Source organism: Oncorhynchus keta, chromosome 14 (genome assembly GCF_023373465.1).
Source record: "Oncorhynchus keta strain PuntledgeMale-10-30-2019 chromosome 14, Oket_V2, whole genome shotgun sequence".
NCBI lineage: Eukaryota > Metazoa > Chordata > Actinopteri > Salmoniformes > Salmonidae > Oncorhynchus > Oncorhynchus keta.
Genome location: NC_068434.1, coordinates 49688307 through 49710476, shown reverse-complemented (window position 1 = coordinate 49710476; position 22170 = coordinate 49688307). Strand labels below are relative to the sequence as shown.

At 40.8% G+C, this 22170-nt stretch overlaps 1 protein-coding gene across 2 annotated transcripts in view; it reads right to left on the bottom strand.

Moving 5' to 3' along the window:
• LOC118376494 (hypermethylated in cancer 2 protein-like) overlaps positions 1 to 21822 on the bottom strand; it is a 40662-nt gene extending 18840 nt beyond the window's left edge. The window contains exon 1 of one of the 2 annotated variants that reach the window (XM_035763210.2): positions 21037 to 21822. The gene's annotated coding sequence lies outside the window, so the exon portion shown is untranslated. The remainder of the gene's footprint in view (positions 1 to 21036) is intronic. The other variant, XM_035763208.2, reaches the window with a different exon arrangement.
• Positions 21823 to 22170: the final 348 nt, after the last annotated feature.

Below are 22170 nucleotides of genomic sequence, written 5' to 3'. Positions count from 1 at the left end.
ATTAACAATTATCTGGAAACATGTCTGGTGGACAATCATGTAGTCAGCATACCAATTGCACGCTCTCTCAAAACTTTAAGACATTGGTGGCATTGTGTTGTGTGTGACAAAACTGCATATTTTAGAGTGGCCTTTTATTGTCCCCAGCACAAGGTGCATCTGTGTAATGATCATGCTGTTTAATCAGCTTCTTCATATCCCACACCTGTCAGGTGGATGGATTATCTTGGCAAAGAAGAAATGCTCACGAACAGGGATGTAAACAAATTTGTGCACAACATTTGAGAGAAACAAGCTTTTTGTGCATATGGAATCTTTTATTTCAGCTCATGAAACATGGGACCAACATTTTACATGTTGCGCTTATATTTTTGTTCAGTGTATATATGGAGGCTGTTTATTATAAAAAATGAAGGGGTTAAATACATGTAAAAATATATATATATATTCTAAATGAAATAGTAAAATTATCCTTGGTATGACCTTCTAAAAATAATTCCATATAGCTTAGTAGAACGCCCCTCCCCCTCCCCCGGCTTAGACAAGGCTTAGAGTCTTATGGGTTAAACACTATTATTGCACACAGAGTGAGTCCATGCAACTTGTTAAGCACATTTTCACTCCTAAACTTATTTAGGCATGCCATTAAATACTTATTGACTCAAGGCATTTCAGCTTTTAATTTAAATCACTTGAAAAAATGTCCAAAAACTTAATTACACTTTGACATTATTGTGAGTGGGCCAGTGACACACAATCTCAATTTAATCCATTTTAATTTGTCTGTAACACAACAAAATATGGAAAACATCAAGGGGTGTGGATACTTTTTGAAGGCATTTGACACAGGTATTTAATATGCAACATAGAGTGTCATTGACTGGAACAAAATATAATTGTATGAGCTATACATCTGTGTACCAGCATTTTTGTAGTCCCCTACTAGCTAGCTAGATAGGGCTGTCCAGTCCCAGAGAGGCAGTCCATTCTGCACGCCCTCCTGACTTCGATACAATGTGTCGTCATGTATTTGTGCATGCACGCTGGTAACTGTCACAGCTATCTTGCTAGCTACCTTAGCTAGCTCATTATTTATGGATTATTTATGGGTTTTTAAAATGTAAATTGTATTATATTTATGAATGAAATTATGACTAGAAACGGAGGAGTTATGTCACATATGCAGCCAGGGCTGGGCGATATGGCCAAAATCTCTTATCCCAAAATAGGTCATTTCATATCCTGATAACGATACATATCACAATATTAAGTATGTAACAAATATAAAATATTAATGCATAAAATCTAAAAAGGTCAATTGAAAACATCTCAACCATCTTAACATCTTAACCATTTGGTTACCTGTTCAGGAGTCTTATGGCTTGGGGTTAAAAACTGTTGAGAAGCCTTTTTGTCCTAGACTTGACACTCCGGTACCGCTTGCCATGCGGTAGTAGAGAGAACAGTCTATGACTGGGGAGGCTGGGGTCTTTGACAATTTTCAGGGCCTTCCTCTGGCACCGCCTGGTGTAGAGGTCTTGGATGGCAGACAGCTTTGCCCCAGTGATGTACTGGGCCGTACGCACTACCCTCTGAAGTGCCTTGTGGTCGGAGGCTGAGCAATTGCCGTACCAGGCAGTGATGCCATCGGTCAGGATGCTCTCAAATGTTGCAGTTGTCGAACGTTTTGAGGATCTAAGGACCCATGCCAAATCTTTTTAGTTTCCTTAGGGGGAATATGCTTTGTCCTGCCCTCTTCACGACTGTCTTGGTGTGTTTGGACCATTCTAGTTTGTTGTTGATGTGGACACAGAGGAACTTGAAGCTCTCAACCTGCTCCACTACAGCTCCATCAATGAGAATGGGGGCGTGCTCCTTTTCCTGTAGTCCACAATCATCTCCTTAGTCTTGGTGACGTTAAGGGAATGGTTGTTATTCTGGCACCACTCGGCCAGGTCTCTGACCTCCTCCTTATAGGCTGTCTCATCGTTGTCGGTGATCACTGTTGTGTCGTCTGCAAACTTAATGATGGTGTTGGAGTCGTGCCTGGCCATGCCATCGTGGGTGAACAGGGAGTACAGGACGGGACTGAGCACGCACCCCTGGGGAGCTCCAGTGTTGAGGATCAGCGTGGCAGATATGTTGCTACCTACCCTCACCACCAGTGGGCAGCCCGCCAGGAAGTGCAGAATCCAGTTGCAGAGGGGGGTGTTTAGTCCCAGGTTCCTTAGCTTAGTTATGAGCTTTGAGGGAACTATGGTTTTGAACCCTGAGCTGTAGTCAATGAATAGCATTCTCACATAGGTGTTCCTTTTGTCCAGGTGGGAAAGGGCAGCGTGGAGTGCAATAGAGATGGCATCATCTGTGGATCTGTTTGCATATATATTAGGCCTATATATTTTTTTCCCCATTATAGTTGAGATCGACGTGTCTCCTGTCACGGATGCCATGGTTGCCCTTAGTTTGAAGATGTAATCTGGCGACAGGTGTTTTTTCCATTTCCTTAGCTAACATACTCAAATTCCACTGAACTCTGTCCTCCAGAAAGTGGAGAGCAACACTTATGCAGTTGTACTACGCGAAACAAAAAAAAATCTGCGTTAGACAGGATTACCAACACATACTGGTCAGCTCAAATAGACAGAAGCATGGCAGACCAATCCAAACTCATCTCTCGGCACGTCCAGCCAACTCAATATCTCAGCCAATTATGGCGAGCTGGAAGGTTGCCTGCTTTTTCTGTGGCTAAACCAAGTAGACTCGTAATTTAACCATTTTATTAATATTTACAGATTGCATACGAGTTTGTTATTAAAGTATCCTGTAGCACAAACTCAAAAATGTTCTGGGACACTGTAAAGTCCAGGGAGATATAGAGCACCTCCTCCCAGCTTCCCACTGCACTGAGGCTAGGAAACACTGTTACCACCAATAAATCCACTATAATTGAGGATTTCAATAAGCATTTTTCTACGGCTGGTCATGCTTTCCACCTGGCTACCTTTAACCCGGTCAACAGCCCGACACCCCCCACAGCAACTCGCCCAAGCCTCCCTCATTTCTCCTTCACCCAAATCCAGATAGCTGATGTTCTGAAAGAACTGCAAAATCTGGACCCCTACAAATCAACTTGGCGAGACAATCTGGAACCTCTCTTTCTAAAATGATCTGCCGAAATTGTTGAAACACCTATTACTAGCCTGTTCAACCTCTCTTTCGTATCGTCTGAGATTCCCAAAGATTGGAAAGCTTCTGCGATTATCCCCCTCTTCAAAGGGGAGACACTCTAGACCCAAACTGCTACAAACTGCTACCCTACACTGCCGTTCTAAGGTCTTCGAAAGCCAAGTTAACAAAAAGATTAGCGACCATCTCGAATCCCACCGTACCTTCTCTGCTATGCAATCTGGTTTCAGAGCTGGAGGCAGTGCATTTTGAAAACATATACTTGGCCTCCTGATTGGGGCGGCAGCGTTGCCTAGTGGTTAGAGCGTTGGACTAGTAACCGGAAGGTTGCAAGTTCAAACCCCCGAGCTGACAAGGTACAAATCTGTCGTTCTGCCCCTGAACAGGCAGTTAACCCACTGTTCCCAGGCCGTCATTGAAAATAAGAATGTGTTCTTAACTGACTTGCCTGGTTAAATAAAGGTAAAATTAAAAATGAAAAAATAAAAATTGGCTCAGCGGTCTAAGGCACTGTATCACAGTGCTAGAGGCATCACTACAGGCCTCTGGTTCTATCCTAGGCTGTGTCACAGCCAGCCGCGACCAGGAGACCCATGAGGTGGTGCACAATTGGCCTAGAGTTATCCGGGTTAAGGGAGGGTTTGGCCGGCCGAGATGTCCTTGTCCCATTGTGCTCTAGCGACACCTTGCGACTGGCCGCGCGCATGCATGCTGACTATTGGTGCGGCTGGCTTCCGGGTTAAGCGAGCAGTTGCCTCTATCGAGGCCGTACGGGAGTTGCAGAGATGGGACAAGACTGTAACTACCAATTGGATATCATGAAAAAGGGGGTAAACATACTTAATTGTTTGAAACCTGAAAGTTTTACTACATACACTATATGAACAACAGTATGTGGACACCTGCTAGTCGAACATCTAATAAATAAAATCATGGGAATTAATATGGAGTTGGTCTACCCCTGTGGGGACTTGCTTCCATTCAGTCACAAGAGCATTAGTGAGGTCGGGCACTGATGTTGGGAGATTAGGCCTGGCTCACAGTCAGCATTCCAATTCATCCCAAAGGTGTTCGATGGGGTTGAGGTCAGGGCTCTGCGCAGGCCAGTCAAGTTCTTCCACACTGATCTTGACAAACCATTTATGTAGGGTCCTCACTTTGTGCACGGGGGCATTGTCATGCTGAAACAGGAAAGGGCTTCGCCAAACTGTTGCCACAAAGACGTAGGCACAGAATCGTCTAGAATGTCATTGTATGCTGTAGCGTTAAGATTTCCCTTTACTGGAACTAAGGGGCTTAGCCCGAACCATGAAAAACAGCCCCAGACCATTATTCCTCCTCCACAAAACTTTATAGTTGGCGCTATGCATTCGGGCAAGTAGCGTTCTCCTGGCATCCGCCAAACCCAGATTTGTTTGTCAGACAGCCAGATGGTAAAGTGTGATTCATCACTCCAGAGAACGCGTTTCCACTGCAATGGCGGTGAGCTTGACAACACTCCAGCCGACACTTGGCATTGCGCATGGTGATCTTAGGCTTGTGGGTGGCTGCTCGGCCATGGAAACCCATTTCATAAAGCTCCCAACGAACAGTTATTGTGCTGACGATGCTTCCAGAGGCAGTTTGGAACTCATTAGTGAGTGTTGCAACTGAGGACAGACTATTTTTACGCACCACACGCTTCAGCACTTGACATTCCTGTTCTGTGATCTTTCGCGTGTATTACCACTTCGCAGCTGAGCTGTTGTTGTTCCTAGACGTTTCCACTGCGCAAAAATAGCACTTACAGTTAAGTAAGCTCTTGCAGGGCAGTAATTTGACGAACTCACTTGTTTTGAAAGGTTGGCCTCAATTTGAAACACCTGTCAGCAACGGGTGTACCTGAAATAGCCGAATCCACTAATTTGAAGGGGTGTCCACATACTTTTGTATATGTAGTTTATTATGAGGCATGTCTAATCTCGCTTCAAAGTCCAACCAAAGGTGCAGGCAACTATTTTATAAAGAGGTTTTCAAATCGAATTTCTTTCATTGTCCAGTAGCCATATTAGTCATATTAGTAACACATGCTAGTTGTTGCAAAATTAGATCTCCCCTTTTTCAAAATTTCTAACTAACATTCTATTCTCTCAGATGAAATGCTAATTACATTATGCACATCACTTATAATGTGAAGAAATAATAGTTGACCAATATTGTATGCTAAACGTTCTGATCTGTTACATAAGCCTTGTTGGTTTTTAATGTTTTTGGGATATAGCCTAAGCCTAATGGTTGTATGAATTTGGGATATATCATCCCACAACTGCCCCAGAGTCCGTTTGGAATAGGCTTATCGAGAACAACAAGCTGACCAATAGAATAGGGGGATAGTAGATTCAACTAGGCTAGTGATTTTGCTGTTTGTTTACTCGTCTTGTTGGCTGAGGAAAAGTAAATGTGGGCAAATATTCTAACATAGTTTCCATTATCATCTACTTCCTCTATTTCCTTTATTAGTCTCTTTCGAACTAAACTGCTTTTGTTTTAATGAGTATTGTTTTGAATGGCCTCCAAAAGCACATTTAAAAGTGTCCCATAAAATGAGGGGATCTGCTGTACCTATGTTGGGCAAAAAAAAAGTTGATAATGAATTCTTTTGTCTTAGTTAAGAACAAATTGTCATCCAATAGGCTTTGATTAAATTTCCAACATCCCTGTCCATGTGGTAATTCTGTAAGAGTTATATGGAGGCCAATTAGCTGTGGTTGCTAACAGGCAGTCGCATGCACCCTCCCTAACACACTCCCTAACCAGGCTCATCATTGATGACATTATCAGAGCGTGCAACAGAACAGTGTACTGCCTTCACTCGGTTCGTTGATTTTTTGAAGTAGTTTTCATTAAATAGGTTATTGGTTTAATTGTATAGTAAGATGGAGGACTCATTGCACTATCAACGCTGCAGGAGCTGTATATACTTTGCCTTGTTCCGGGATGAAGTTGAAAATCCTGGCTTTCAGTGCATCAATTGCCTGCTCACAGAGGGCTAAAGAGAATAAGTCGCTATGCTGGGAATACAAATAGCTGATATGCACAGTCCACTGGGAAAGCCAAGATCTGCTATTTTCTCGTTTTCCTCCACTCTGAGGGCTGTGCTTCACGCTGGGAACGATTGGAGTCTCGCCTTCGGGCAGGTTATCTTCAGTGGACTGGCCGCTGCTCGGAAGTGATCGCTCACCGACGGAAAATGGAGTTGGAGGGACCTTTGTTTCTGAATCGCGGGATGATCCTCTCCTTTCGTCCTCCTTTCGTCCTCCACTTTCTGAACCCTCTGTGGTGACGGGTTTCATGAATACCTGTACACATTGTTTTCCTGGAGCTAGGGTATTGGATTTATTAGAAGTCATGCCCACCATCAAGAAACAGATTCCTGCTCTGAAAACAGTTGTGTTGTTTATTAGGTCTAATGATATTATGCGTGTGAAATCTGTAAAGCTAAGAGACAATTTCTAACAACTCTTGGAGAATACTCAGAAATTTGCAGGAGTGTTTTAGCCGTCTTTGGTCTAGAACAGTGGTTAATGTGTCTGACAAGGGACTTGGGCATGTCCTTCGTCAACAATTTGGACTTTCTGGATTAGGCCTGGCTACTTTGTGGAAGACTGAATTCACCTGGGTGAAAATGGCTCCTGACTGTTGTCATGAAACATTGGAAAGGTTGTTGGTCAACTAAATTGATATAAGGACAATATTAGCATTACATGTAAGTCAGTTTTTACCATCTACTCTTTGGTCACTGTGAGAGTTCCACATGTTTTATCTGAAAGTGGTGACATACCTAGTGGTACTAACCGGAGAAATGTCATTGCTATTCCTACTTTGTTACTTTTCTTAATGGGTATAATCCAATATTTGAGTATCCTGTTGTTCTGAAATCTCAAAGTATTGAAACTCTGTACTGTACGTGCTAACAAAAGGAGGTATTTGGACATAAATGACGGACATTATCGAACAAACAAACATTTATTGTGGAACTGGGATTCCTGGGAGTGAAGATCATCAAAGGTAAGTGAATATTTATAATGCTATCTCCGACATGGCAGATATCTGTTTGGGTTGTTTGGGTCTCTGAGCGCCATACTCAGATTATTGCATGGTGTGCTTTTTCAGTAAAGTTTTTTTGAAATCTGACATAGCGGTTGCATTAAGGAGAAGTGTATCTATAATTCCATGCATAATAGCTGTATCTTTTATGAGTATTTCTGTAAATTGATGTGGCTCTCTGCAAAATCACTGGATGTTTTTGAACTACTGAATGTAACGCGCCAATGTAAACTGAGATTTATTTACATACATATGAACTTTATTGAACAAAACATACATGTATTGTGTAACATGAAGTCCTATGAGTGTCATCTGATGAAGATCATCAAAGGTTAGTGATTAATTTGATCTATATTCCTGCTTTTTGTGAGTCCTCTCTTTGGCTGGAAAAATGGTTGTGTTTTTCTGTGACTTGGCTCTGACCTAACATAATCGATTGGTTTGCTTTCGCTGTAAAGCCTTTTTGAAATCAGACACTGTGGTTGGATTGACAAGAAGTGTATCTTTAAAATGGTGTAAAATACTTCTATGTTTGAGGAATTTTAATTATTCTGTTGTTTTGAATTTGGCGCTCTGCACTTTCACTGGCTGTTTTAATTTCGATCCCCGTGAGCAGGATCTCAGCCCAAAGAGGTTAATATTCGTAGTTATTACCTAAAATTGATAACGTGCCGCTCAAGCGGACCCTGATATTGTTAATGTATCTGAGACCTGGCTAAATGATCGACCCTGGACTCTGACGTTGTTATGGATGGTTACAATGTGTTTCGCGCTGATAGGAAAGGCAAAGTTGATGGTGTTGCTATTTACACAAAGAATCCTCTTTCTGCGTCTCTGTTAATTAAAGGCTACTTCCATTCCTAAACCATTTCAATTGTTGGCGTTAAGTCTTCAGTTGTGTTCGAACTAAAAAATAACAGTTCTAGGAATCTATCGTCCACCTTTGTACTCAACGAACTCACTGATTTAATTGCCATTTTTATTACCCCAGAGGTGTTGATCGCCAGAGATTTTAATCTTGCATGGGGAACGCAGGATGCTGATTGTCTAAATTATTTTTGCACTAATCTAAATTTGACCCAGCTGATTACAAGCCCACTCGTCCAAACTTAAAAGGACCTACAAAATCGACTTTGATTGACCTCATATTTACAAATACTCCAGAGAAATATGCTGGGAGTGGGGTATTTGCTTTGGATATTAGTGACCACTGTCCCATTGCATGTGTCAGGGATATACGGATATCCAAATTTCATTTTATCACCAAGAGACATTTTTTACATTTTGATGAATAGGTCTTTTTTTGTGACCTTTATTTTGGTGACATTGATTGTATTGCATCTATACCTGACACAGAGTTGGCTCTGAACCACTTCTCAAATGTTTTCAATTGTATTAGGCGTACTAGTCGGGCATATTCTAGATAAACATGCTCCCCTTAAAAAATGTAGAATTAAAAATCGGTCTTGCCCTTGGTTCAGTCCAGAGCTATCTGAAGTCATACTCAACAGAGATGCTGCCTTGGCCAAAGCTAGATTCACAGACTTGGGCCCAGACTGGCAGTCTTTTAGGCGGTTGAGAAATCTGTGTATACCCCCAGTTAAAAAAGCTAAATCAGATTATTATGTTAATACACTATCTGAATGTACAGGGAACCCAGCTAAATTTTGGAAAGCTGTTAAATCACTGAAGGGTTGTATCTCCTCTTCTCTCCCACAATAAATTAATTTAGATTCTGGCCCTATTACTGACGAAATTGATATCATTAATGCATTTAATCACCATTTTATCTCTGCAGGCTTTATATTTGAATGTATTTCAAAGCCAGCTCTTGAAAATAGTAGTTTGGATGTTGATGGTGAAAATCTATTGAATGATACTAAAAATGCTAGTCAGGTGTTTTCTTTTTCAGAAATTCATTGATAAAGAGGTCCTGGATGCTTTGTTAACATTAGAGAAAATAAATCCACAGGGGCTGATCATTTGGATCCTGGTCTGCTTAAGTGTGCAGCACCCCGTATTACTGGCTCAGTAGCCCACATGTTTTATTTAACGTTGTTATTGTAAAGTGACTGTTCCACTGGATGTCATAAGGTGAATGCACCAATTTGTAAGTCGCTCTGGATAAGAGCGTCTGCTAAATGACTTAAATGTAATGTAAATATTAAATGTTATCAGGAAGTATTCCAAAAGCATGTAGATCTGCATATGTGCTGCCACTGCATAAGGGGAGGATACAAATGATCTGGACAACTATCGCCCCATTTCAAGGCTACCTTGTTTAGCTAAAGTTCTTGATTCCTTGGTTAATGTACAAATTCATTCCTTTTTATCTCATAATTGTATTCTTAATATAAACCAATCAGGGTTTAGGCCTGGGCATAGTACTACCACAGCAACCAGGCTAGTTGTTAATGATCTTGTCAATGCCTTGGATGCTAAAAAGAGCTGTGCTGCCTTTTTTATTGATCTGTCAAAGGCGTTCGACACTGTTGATCATTCTGTTTGGCTGAAGAAATTATCAAGTGTAGGCCTTGGATATACAGCCTGTTTATGGTTTCAGAATTATCTTAGCGACAGAACACAGGTCATCTTGATAGATGGGGTTAAATCAGAATTTCTTGAGATTCAAAAAAGTGTTCCTCAGGGTTCGATTTTGGGTCCATTACTGTTCACTTTATATATTAATGACATAGAAAACACTGTTAATTCTTGTAGCATTCATCTCTATGCAGATGACACTGTTTTGTATTCCTGTGCGACCTCAGCGCAGCAGGCCATTCGTGAACTTCAGCATTACTTTGATTCAATTCATCTGAGAAGCTAAGATCCAAGATTGTTTTTTATATCGAAATAAATCATGCCTTAGTATTAAAAATAGAAGAAAGATTGTTCAAGCAATGTTTCTCCCTGTCTTGGATCTTGGGAAATTGTTTACATTCATGCGGCAACCTCTGTTTTAACCTCCCTGGGCTCGAACCAGCAACACAACAACAGCCACCATCGAAGCAGCGTTACCCATGCAGAGCAAGGGGAACAACCACTCCAAGGCTCAAGAGTGAGTGACGTTTGAAACGCTATTAGCGCGCGCAAACTAGCTAGCCATTTCGCTTCGGTTACACCAGCCTCATCATCTCGGGAGTTGATAGGCTTGAAGTCATAAACAACGCAGTGCTTGACGCACAACGAAGAGCTGCTGGCAAAACGCACGGAAGTGTTGTTTGAATGAATGTTTACACGCCTGCTTCTGCCTACCACTGCTCAGTCAGATACTTAGATACTTGTATGCTCAGTCAGATTATATGCAACGCAGGACACGCTAGATAATATCTAGTAATATCATCAACCATGTGTAGTTAACTAGTGATTTTGATTGATAGTTTTTCATAAGATAAGTTTAATGCTAGCTAGCAACTTACCTTGGCTTACTGCATTCTCATAATGCAGTCTCCTTGTGGAGTGCAACGAGAGAGAGGCAGGTCGTTATTGCGCTGGACTAGTTAACTGTAAGGTTGCAAGTTTACATACATCCCCCGAGCTGAGAAGGTGAAAATCTGTTGTTCTGCCCCTGAACAAGACAGTTAACCCACCGTTCCTAGGCCGTCATTGAAAATAAGAATGTGTTCTTAACTGACTTGCCTAGTTAATTAAAGGTATAAAAATATATATAAAAAAATAAAAATACATTTAATCGGCCAAATTGGTGTCCAAAAATACCGATTTCCGATTGTTATGAAAACTTGAAATCGGCCATTCCGATTAATCGGTCGACCTCTAGTACAAATCATCTCTAACTTGTTAACAATTTCTGCAAGTTAGTTTTTGCTACCATGTGAGTGTTAGCTTGCTTGAGCCTGCTAACTGAGGAGTGTTAATTCACCTGTTTCCATACATGTTTAATTTTAAAACATTTATTATACAAAGGAGGTGTTTAATCTAACTGCTTAACTATGTATCTATACATGGAATTGTGTTTGGTTTATTTTTACTCATTTTTTTCTAATCTTTACAGGAAAATACCACGGGCACTATCTGATGTGTGGAGATATTTCACTGCAGCTAATGTAGATGGAAAAGCTGTGTACATTTGAAAATACTGTGCCAAATTATATGTGAAGAATGCAACAAAGAGGCAGTATCATCTGGCCAAGTGCATAAAGTTCCCTCAGTGCTCACAACAAGCAACCTCTGATAAAAGTTCCTCTACTTCTATTTGAGGTGAAAATGATGAATCAGACACCTTATTGACAGCAACAGTTCATGGTCCTCCTGGAATCAGTAGTTTTTTTGACTCCATGGAGGAACGTAGTCAGAGAAATGCTGATGAATGTCTTGCTCGAGCTGTGTATGCAAATAGGTTCACCTCAGGCAATGTGTATTGGAATGTGTATTGTTAGGGGTTTGGACAATTCACGATATATATATATATATATATATATATATATATATATATATCGATTTCTTGTTTTACTCTAAACAAATTAAAAAAGGCTACGACATCATTCTTAATTCAATTTTCTTTATTAAATAAAAAAATATACAAGGCCTCGATGCCTATTTGTGCAATACAAATGCACACCACATACCCACACGTCTATTCTATTGTTTAGGAATGTTTTGACCACTAGCTGTTAAATATTTTGATTGAAAATGTATTAATTAAGTTCATTTGTTGTTATAACTAAAACTGCCTGTGGTTATTTGCTATTGGATTGGCAGAATGACACAACTACTAACACATTAGCCAACAGCTGGCCTGAACATAACTTTTTTGAAGGCACTTTATTCATCCAATGTCACACTTACCAATGGCGAGGTGAAGCTGTGCCCAAAGCACTGCAGGCGGGTCCAGTTTTTCAAGCGCAATACTTTTATCATGTTGCTCCCGCTGTCAGTTGTCATGCACACCTGTCAGTTATCGATCATCTTCCAGGATGCCAGAGAGTCATTGAGACCCTGGGCTATTACTTCACCCGTATGATCATTGGGGAAGTAAGACGTCTGGAGGCAGACATTTTGCAATTCCCAGTCTTCCTTTATGTAGTAGACTGTCAAACTTAGGTCTGGCTCTGCCGTTCTGCTCGACCATAGATTGGCTGTGGTGGAAAAATAAGAAACACTTGCCAGCTTCTCTGCGACTGTTTCATGGGTAGCAGTGTATAATCGCGGCAGGGCTTCCTCCGTTAAATACTTGTGGCTTGGCAGCTGATATTTGTGGTAAACTGTACCTAGCAGCTATTTCAAGCCTGACTTTTCTACTGTAAAGATTGGGACCATATCTTTCGCTATGTAATAGGTCATTGCATCCGTTATCTCCTTCCACCTCAAACTTTTCTTGTCATAAGGGATTACATTTGAAAAGGATGCGGCTATGGTAGTTAGTCTTTTAGCAGACATTTTGGGAATCGGGCGACTGGAATCGGCATTGCGTAATCTCACACATTCCTCTCTTTCCACCGCCTGTTTCAGTTGCAGGTGATTGAAGAGGTTGGTTGTGCTGCTGCTTTTTGTAGCAATTGTCTTTCGACACATCTTGCACATGACATTCGTTTGCTGAACATCAGACCGCTTAAACCCGAACCACTTCCATATTACTGAAAAAACATTGCTGCCAACTTTGTTTGTGATTTCATCCTCAAGAGAGGCTGAGCTGCAAGCATTTCGCTACACTTGCATTAACATCTGCTAACCATGTGTATGTGACCAGTACAATTTGATTTGAGCTGGCTTTCTCTCTTTCCATTTTGGTGAAACTCTTACTTAAGAGATTTCTGAATGTTCTTCGCCCAGCATATACCCCGTCAACCAGACTTGCTTTATCTACTCATTTGCTGGATGCAGAGTTCAACAGAGTTCAAGTGAAGGTCAAGAAAATCATAGAGAAAGCAGACTGTATTACAATCATCTCTGATGGGTGGTCGAATGTTCGTTGGCAAGGAATAATTAACTACATCATCTCCATCCCTCAACCAGTATTCTCACAGACACAAGAGACAACAGACACAACAGTCTCTACACTGCAGATGAGCTGAAGGCAGTCATCAATGACCCTGGACCACAGAAGGTATTTTCACTGGTGATAGACAATGCTGCGAACATGAAGGCTGCTTGGTCTAAAGTGGAGGAGTCCTACCCTCACATCACACCCATTGGCTGTGCTGCTCATGCATTGAATCTGCTCCTCGGGGACATCATGGCACTTAAATCAATGGATACACTCTACAAGAGAGCCAAAGAAATGGTTAGGTATGTGAAGGGCCATCAAGTTATAGCAGCAATCTACCTCACCATGCAAGGTGAGAAGAATAAGAGCACCACATTGAAGTTGCCCAGCAACACCTGTTGGGGTGGAGTTGTCATCATGTTTGATCATGTTTGTCTCCTGGAGGGGAAGGAGTCTCTCCAAGAAATGTCCATATCACAGTCTGCCGATATGAACAGCTCCAGCAAGAGGATCCTCCTGGATGATGTATTTTGGGAGAGAGTGGTAAGCAGCCCGAAACTCCTGAAACCTATAGCAGTAGCCATTGCATGGATTGAGGGAGACAATGCCATCCTGTCAGATGTTCAGACTCTGCTTGCAGATGTAAGATAAGAAATCCGTACTGCTCTGCCCACTTCACTGTTGCTCCAAGAAGAGGAAACTGCAGTTCTAAAATACATCAAAAAGCATGAAGACTTCTGCCTGATGCCCATACACGCCACTGCGTATGAGCATCTTCACGCTGAGCATCCTCAGTTCAGCTCAGTTCAGAAGAACCCCTGGTCACTTTAATAATGGAACACTGGTCACTCCAAGTATGCTGGCAAGAGCATCCTGTCTGGTGCAGAGATCAACAAGGCCTATGGTGTCATCACCACTGTGTCTCACCACCTTGGCCTGGATGAGGGCAAGGTTCTTGGCAGTCTAGCGAAGTACACTTCCAAGCAAGAGCTTTGGGATGGAGATGGCAGTCGTGCCAACATATCTGGAAGGGACTTTGTGGATCTGAGGATCTTTTCTCTGTTGCCTCCATCATCCTCAAAATCTCACCAATATCAGCTGCCTCAGAGCACAACTGGTCCTTGTTTGGGAACACACACCAAACCACTCAACAGGCTAACCAATACAAGAGTTGAAAAATTGGTGGACATCCGTTCAAATTTGATGCTTTTTGAGTCTAACAACAAGCCATCCTCAACAAGTTTGGAAAGTGAGAGTGAAGATGAGGCCTCAGAGTCTGATGTTCAAGAGGTGGACATTGAGGAGATCCAGGGAGAAGACATTGAAGCCTGAGAGTAAGACAACCAAAGCTTTAGTTTCTAGACAATCATTTTACAGATGTATGTTGAAAAAGTTTTTGGGAGATGCGATGGATCATTGGGGATCATTTAATATTCATTTTCTTTTGATGTTCAGTGAAATCATCCCGTGTGAAGTGTCAACTCATTTAATTAAAGTTAAATTCGTTACTACAATTTTTCTCTATTGGAAGGATTTAATCATTTGCAATTATGTCTACTTATGATAAGGTAAAAAGTTTGTTTCTGTCTCCATGTGATATGGTAAATATATCCAATGCAAAAAACATCTTTATTTAAACGGTATTAATATTCATTTGCATATATTTCCATAAATTCCCATATATTCCTGTTAATTCCCACAGAAAGTTTCCATTTCTGAATATTCCCCAAAACGTGCAACCCTATGTGGGAACTCCTGTTGGAAAAGCATTCCAGGTGAAGCTGGTTGAGAGAAAGATGTCATCAGGGAAAAGGTGGCTATTTGAAGAATCTCAAATATAAAATAGATTTGGATTTGTTTTACACATATTTGGTTACTACATGATTCCATATGTGTTATTGTATAGTTTGGATGTCTTCACTATTATTCTAGAATATGCTAAATTTGAAAGGGGGCAAATACTTTTTCACAGCACAGTACATTCAGTGCTGTCAGAAAGCATCCATTCCCCTTGACTTGTTCCACATTGTGTTGTTCTTTTCATTTAGGTCATTATTTCTGAAATCACTACAATGTTGTTGATCCATCCTCAGTTTTCTCCTATCACAGCCATTGAACGCTGTAGTTGTTTTAAAAATCACCAATGGCCACATGGTGACATCCCTGAGCAGTTTCCTTCTTGTCCTTGAAGCTCAGTTCAGAATAACCCCTGGTCACTTTAATAATGGAACACTGGTCACTTTAATAATGTTTACATACTGTTTTACTCATTTCATTGGTATATACTGTATTCAACTGTATTGTAGTCAATGCCACTCTTGACATTGCTCATCCTAATTTTTATATATTTCTTAATTCCATTCTTTTATTTTTAGATTTGTGTGTATTGTTGTGAATTATTAAACACTACTGCACTGTTGGAGCTAGAAACACAAGCATTTCGCTACACCCACAATAACATCTGCTAAATATGTGTATGCGACCAATAAAATCTGATTTGATTTGAGGGCTATTGTAAACGGGCTATAAAATCCTTCATAAAATCCAAATCCTTAAGAGGAATTGTATAGCATTTGGGAGAATAAATACTAGTGAACAGGTGCAGTGACCTCAGTGTTTTACTCCTGGGGGGGATCACTTCATTTACAGTGCCTAAGCGCTGGTCCGGGTGACACCCCTCCAATTAAGCCCCCGTTTCCAATATGGTCAGCCACGATGAACACAAATAGAGAGAAGCCCACCACAAACAGAGCCCTGCCCAGGGAGGAGCAGGCAAAGAAAGGAGCCCCATCCATTTCATCACCGCTTATTCGTAAACCCCAGACAGATGTGCCACGTGGTTCAGCGAGAAAATAAAGGATATGCGTGTCCCCTTCCATTTTTCCCTCACACTCACACACACAGAGGGGTGACCCAGATCTGAGATGTGGGGGTATGTGACTGCTTGATTGACCCCAAAATCAGTTTGGAAGAAATGTTCATGCCTCAAAAAGGCATGCGCCGACATCTAACTCGGCCAATCAGGAACATTCACTGTCTTCCTGGTAAACAACTCCAGTGTAGATTTTGCGTTGTGTTTTAGGTTATTGTCCTGCTGAAAGGTGAATTCATCTCCGAGCAGACTGAAACAGATTTTACTCTAGGATTATGCCTGTGCTTAGCTCCATTCCGCTTATTTTTTATCCTGAAAAACTCCCCAGTCCTCAACGATTACAAACTTGCTTGAAAATATGGAGAATGGTACACAGCAATGTGTTTTATTGGATTTGACAATAATTGTATTGTATTCAAACATAATGGATTCAGGACAAAAAGTGAATTGCTTTCCCACATTTTTTGCAATATTACCTTAGTGCAGTTTTTCCCAAACTCTGTCCCCGGTACCCCAAGGGGTTTTACCCTAGGAATAACTTCACCATGCTCAAAGGGATATTCAACGTCTGCTTTTTTCATTTTACCCATCTACTTTTTTAAAATTGTCTTTATTTCACCTTTATTTAACCAGGTAGGCTAGTTGAGAACAAGTTCTCATTTGCAACTGCGACCAGGCCAAGATAAAGCATAGCAATTCGACACATACAACAACACAGAGTTACACATGGAATAAACAAAACACAGTCAATAATACAGTAGGAAAAATAAAATAAAGTCTATATACAGTGAGTGCAAATGAGGTATGATACGGGAGTTAAGGCAATAAATAGGCCATGGTGGCGAAGTATTTACAATATAGCAATTAAACACTGGAATGCTAGATGTGCAGAAGATGAATGTGCAAGTAGAGATACTGGGGTATCTACTTGAGGTCGACCGATTTAATCGGAATGGCCGATTTTCATAACAATCGGATATCTGTATTTTTGGGCGCCGATTTTTACCGATTTTTTAAATACTTTTATTTAACTAAGGCAAGTCAGTTAAGAACACATTCTTATTTTCAATGACGGCCTAGGAACGGTGGGTTAACTGCTTTTTTCAGGGGCAGAACGACAGATTTTCACCTTGTCAGCTCGTTGCACTCCACAAGGAGACTGTCTGTTACGCGAATGCAGTAAGCCAAGGTAAGTTGCTAGCTAGCATTAAACTTATCTTATAAAAAACAATCATAATCACTAGTTAACTACACATGGTTGATGATATTACTAGATATTTATCTAGCGTGTCCTGCGTTGCATTTAATCTGACTGAGCATACAAGTATCTAAGTATATGACTGAGCGGTGGTAGGCAGAAGCAGGCGCATAAACATTAATTCAAAGAGCACTTTCTTGCATTTTGCCAGCAGCTCTTCCTTGTGCGTCAAGCATTGCACTGTTTATTACTTCAAGCCTATCAACTCCCGAGATGAGGCTCATGTAACCGAAGTGAAATGGCTAGCTAGTTAGCGCGCACTAATTGTCATTGTGTTGCTGGTTCGAGTCCAGGGAGGAGCGAGGAGAGGAACGGAAGCTATACTGTTACCCTGGCAATACTAAAGTACCTATAAGAACATTCAATAGTCAAGGTTAATGAAATACAAATGGTATAGAGGGAAATAGTCCTATAATTCCTATAATAACTACAACCTAAAACTTCTTACCTGGGAATATTGAAAACTCATGTTAAAAGGAACCACCAGCTTTCATATGTTCTCATGTTCTGAGCAAGGAACTGAAACGTTAGCTTTCTTACATAGCACATATTGCACTTTTACTTTCTTCTCCAAAACTTTGTTTTTGCATTATTTAAACCAAATTGAACATGTTTCATTATTTACTTGAGGCTAAATTGATTTGATTGATGTATTATATTAAGTTAAAATAAGTGTTCATTCAGTATTGTTGTAATTGTCATTATTACAAATAAAAATAAATAAAAAAATTGTCTGATTAATCGGTATCTGCTTTTTTGGTCCTCCAATAATCGGTATCGGTATCGGCGTTGAAAAATCATAATCAGTCGACCTCTAGTATCTACCAATAGGTTCCCTTCTTTTTGAGGCATTGGAAAATCTCCCTGGTCTTCGTGGTTTGAAATCCACTACTCGACTGAGGGGCCTTACAGATAATTGTATAAGTGGGGCACAGAGGTGAGGTAGTCATTAAAAAATTGTGTTAAACACTACTTAACTACACATGGTTGATGATATTACTAGATATTATCTAGCGTGTCCTGCGTTGCAACTTATTATGTGACCTGTTAAGCTCATTTCTACCCCTGAATTTATTTAGGCTTACCATAACAAATTGGTTGAATACTTATTCACTCGAGACATTTCATTTTTAATTATTTTGTCAAATATTTCTAAAAACATAATTCCACTTTGGCATTGTGGGATGTTGTGTGTATGCCAGTGACACAACATCTCAATTTAATACATTTAAATTCAGGCTGTAACACAACAAGATTTGGAAAAAGTCAAGAGGACTTTCTGAAGGCACTAAGGAGTTTTGTTCATGAAGAAGGATTTGTTTGTTAGGTTGACTTTGATCATGTGCACCTGCTCTTTAGTTTTCTAGCTAGTTAATGTTAACTTGTTAACTGAGCCAGATAGTCACACGCACTTCATATGAAACGACTGGAGTGTTAAGTGCAGCACAATGCACACAACACTAAATGCTTTACCAAGCTAGCTATCTAGCAAGATGAAGAAATACTTGAATTAACTCTCCATTAGCCCATACTGCCAGTGCCAGTTAGTTAAACGATTAGCATCGCCACTTTTTTACATCTTATTAAAAAATAGTTTTTTAGGAACTCAGTCTGGGTTCCAACTTTGTGCCAGTTGCACATCTCTGATTTAAATGAAGCAAATCGAATGTAAAACCATTGTGAACAACAAAAATGAACTGCCGACACTGGGCAGAGGTGCTAAGTACTTGTCGGTAGTCAGATTTCTCAGTGTGTCTGAATCCTTAGTTAAAACATTGATGTTTCATAATCCAGTCTTCAGCAGAATGCCATCCCTCATATTGAAAACCATAATGCCAGATTCAGCCCTATAGCACTTATTACAAAGCAAAGAACAGTAAATAGCACATGATGCAAAACACATAATTGAGGTGGTTTTCGCTCTATCTTGAAAACTTGACTGCTGACATACACAATTCTTAGGAATTGTATAACATATACTTTTTGTGTAGTATTCCTTTAAGTTTGTCAGAAATAATTCAGGTAGTAGAGATGTATTTAATGGACAGCTGATGTGTATCCATGCAGTGTTGCAATCAATTGACAAAGTTATTACCTACAGTGTATCCGCTACACACTAGTGTGTGTGTGTGTGTGTGTGTGTGTGTGTGTGTGTGTGTGTGTGTGTGTGTGTGTGTGTGTGTGTGTGTGTGTGTGTGTGTGTGTGTGTGTGCGCGCGTGCACCCGCATGACCAGCGCTGCGATATCCACAGTAAGGGACAGAGGGCATGTTAGGGTAAAGATTCTTATGGTCCCACTAACAGATTCCTCTCCCCTTTACCTGCCTTCAAAGACTGCACACCCTGCAGGCTATCAGCACAACATTCCAAGGACTGTTTCCTCTCCTTAAACAACAACCCTTCCCTGAGGAGGTTTAGCCACTGAACAAACCACACGACCCAGGCAGGAACAAATACAGTGTTGCACGCACCAGCTAAGCACAATCCATAAGTCCCAGGCCAACATGTCAGCAGAACATATAGCCTAAGTCCCCTTCTTATAGCCCCCACACTGTAAACCATGACCACAATGTACACAGAACACACTGCCTGTGTGTGTGTGTGTGTGTGTGTGTGTGTGTGTGTGTGTGTGTGTGTGTGTGTGTGTGTGTGTGTGTGTGTGTGTGTGTGTGTGTGTGTGTGTGTGTGTGGTAAGTTAAAACAGAAAGTACTAGCAGCAGTAGCCGGTCAAAATGAGTTTGTGCACGCAACACCCACCCACCAAAGCCACTTCATGGGCCTGTGTATAACTACACAGTAATAACCCTATGTTACTCAGAAGAGATGACCTAACTTCCTGTCCACTCACTATCAATGAAGAATCAGCATGCAAGCCTGTAGAATAGATGCATCATCAGCTACATTGTATTTTTTTGTTCAGAAAATGCAGCTTTACATGACCACATCATGTATACCTCGTTGCAACTATACACCATGCATAGCCTACCTGGGACAGGCAAAATCTTAGTTTGCTTAAAATGAAAACAGCTACCAGAACGCAATAGCTGACATTCCAGCTATTGATTATCTCCGTGCCCCTTTAACAACACAAGTCACCTGAGTAGGCAGGGCTCACGGTGCACACATATTAGCCTACACAACTCAAAAATATCTCAGAAGAACTGGTAGCATAGCCTAGATACATTGGCTATGATTAAACAACATTTAAAAAGTAAACAACCCGTTTTGTTTGCTTTAAAAAAATAAAAATAAATGTTAAATTGACTGAAAGGGTGGTTAGACATTATGCAACATAAGCCTGGCTACGGTAAAACAACGGAACCTGCTTGGCTACAATGTAAAGAGATACATTCGCGGACTGCCACAAAGCTTGTCGATGTATGCAGCTGTAGAGCCTTCACATCATCATAAAAGCTTCACTAGTGTAGCCTATTTATATAGACAACACTGCGAGTAAACGTAATATGTGTTATCGTTCATCAATTAAAGTGCAATGTTGTATCAATAAATGGGCTATAAGATAGATAAGGTAAACAATGCTGTGTTTAGCGTCATGTAAGGCATGGGCCTACATAAAATGTACAATGTAAACAGGAATGATAAAAGCTCGTCAAAATATACATCTGCCACCAAATTCGATATTGTACGATTTAGGAAATGAACGTGACTATGAATGTGTAATGAAACCTACCTTAATCAAATAATTGCATCCATAAAATGTGTTGTGATCAACATAGCCTCGAAGTCCAAATATGAAAACGGCATTCCCATGAGAAATCCAATGCCTATAAAATGGCATGTACAATCGAAATAACAAATGTTTTTAAAGATGAGGGAGAATCGTAGTGCGCAAGCTAAACTAATTGCATTGAGATCCCTCCTTTCTTTCAGGTTGCCAGCTAGTTTACCCAAGCATTAAACAGTGGCAGGCTATCATCGGGTGCAACCAACATTGCGAAATAACATACATTTAAACAATGTTATCGTATCTACAAAACCAAAAACGGTAGAAAATTCATGCTGTGATCGACAGCGGGTTTTCAAAGATGTTCATGCAGACAAAAAGGGAGCTGACATCTTGCCAAGCTGGTAGAGCCAGTATAGGCACCATAAGCGAAGCCCTTTTTGTTGGCACGCGATAGAAAGCCACCACAGCGAAGATCATTTGCGATTCACACCCCTTTGCGCAATCAATCCGTTCACAACCGACAATAAACCTGCACTAGCATACTATCCCACGCATCGGAGAATAAGATAAATAACGCGTAGATACCTTTTTACATCGGTAGAATCGTTCTCAATGTACCATCCTCTTGCTCATCTCACAGCCTTCGGGACGCCATGTTGCAAGCTTGTGACGTTGGGCTTTCTCACCCCTGACCCAAATTTGAATAGAAGCCAAATAAGAGCGGAGGAAAAGGAGACAACATCGGGCTCTTTCCTCGTCGGTGTTACATGGCGGTTTTGCGGAGTGTCGGATTTATCAACACGAAGCCCCTTCACAATGCAGCTCGGTGTAGCCTAATAATGTTTCCCATATGCAGGCGATTAGATACTGTGAACCTGGTCTATGCGTATCACCCACCTTGGTGCAGCGCTTCTTTGTAATCACATCTGTCGACTTGTAGTCATATACCTTGATTAGCAATACACGTCTTCTATTTATCACACTAAGGCCGTAGACAATTTAAATGAAGCAATGTCATACTTTTGTGTTTTGCAATAGTTGTGTAGGCCTAGTTGCAAATGAACCCTACATGCTCCAAAACTCAATCGTAACATACATGTGTAATAAGACGTTAATAGTGTTATATTGACTGGACAT